Raw genomic sequence first — 1,157 nt, 5'->3', positions numbered from 1 at the left:
AGAATGCAGCACAGGAGACTCCTTCCCATCAGCCTGGGAATTACAATTGTGGGGATGAACTTTGGTCGGTCTTCTAGGGAGAGGCTAAAATTACAGACAAATGCCGTCCATTAAGACTTCTGTCACGGACAACAGACTTTAGGGCTAAATTACGGACTGTCTGTGAAAATTACCAACAGTTGGTCACCCTAACGTTGGCGCCGGCCCTACACGCATTGCGAGCACTCTGCCCCCATTCCCCACTTTCTCATAGTTATGGAAGAATGCACACTGGACAGTTGATCCATCGGTATAGCACCTATGGGCATAGTCTCCCCTGGAGCGCTGAGGTTTAGGCTGAGATAGACCAGAGCTCTATGTTATGGTCATTTCAGATGCTTAGGAGCATCACACTTTACCCCCGGCATATTCAGCACTTCACTGCCAGACACCCGCAGCCTGTTTCCCCTCCCCCCTCACCTTTTTAATTCCTTGGGCTTTTGCAAACTGGGACTTTCCTCAGACCCAGTCACTATTTGTCAGGCAAAGCCGGGCTTTACAACCGATTAACAGAAATACAGGAGGAAAAGACACAGAAGAGATGTGAGAAACAACAAAACAAGAACTTCCCCCATCATGAATAGTAAAGAAATGAGGGTCCATGTCATAGGCGAGAACACTATTAAAAAATATGGAATGCTTCACAAATTTGCATGTCATCCTTGTGCAGGGGCCATGCTAATCTTCTGTGTATTGTTCCAATTTTAGTATATGTGCTGCCAAAGCGAGCACAAGAAGCTGATTTTTAGGTCGAGGACCGTCCGGTCTGCCGAAGGCAGAACCGGAAGTCGGAGATTTAGGTGCCGATTACGATCCTGGAAAAATTTTCCCCAACCGAATTGAATCTGGACTTTTTTCCGTACAAATGGTAAAAGCGCCGTACAAACTGCCAAGTACGATTCGTATGGGAAAAAGTCCATACGAATCGCATTTGGAAAATTCTCCCACACGTCCTCCGGTCGGAAAACGTGTCCGACACATCCCCGGACGATTTTACATACAAATGTGAAAAGTGAAGCCCGAGCGCGCAAGTACGATCCGTACGGGGCGTCCGATGTTACAACTGTATGGAAAAAACACCCTACGGACCGAACTCCCACCCGGGTATGTACACCAGT

General features: G+C 47.5%; 1 non-coding gene across 1 annotated transcript; it reads right to left on the bottom strand.

Annotated features, from left to right (window-relative positions):
- Positions 1 to 664: 664 nt before the first annotated feature.
- On the bottom strand, positions 665 to 771 carry LOC146811943 (U6 spliceosomal RNA). Its single transcript, XR_014967140.1, has one exon. It is a non-coding gene; the product is annotated as a U6 spliceosomal RNA (small nuclear RNA).
- Between the last annotated feature and the right edge of the window lie 386 nt (positions 772 to 1,157).

This window comes from Triturus cristatus, chromosome 7 (genome assembly GCF_964204655.1).
Source record: "Triturus cristatus chromosome 7, aTriCri1.1, whole genome shotgun sequence".
NCBI classification, from domain to species: Eukaryota; Metazoa; Chordata; class Amphibia; order Caudata; family Salamandridae; genus Triturus; species Triturus cristatus.
Note: the sequence above shows the minus strand (reverse complement) of the source record. Positions and strands in the feature narration are given on the sequence as shown.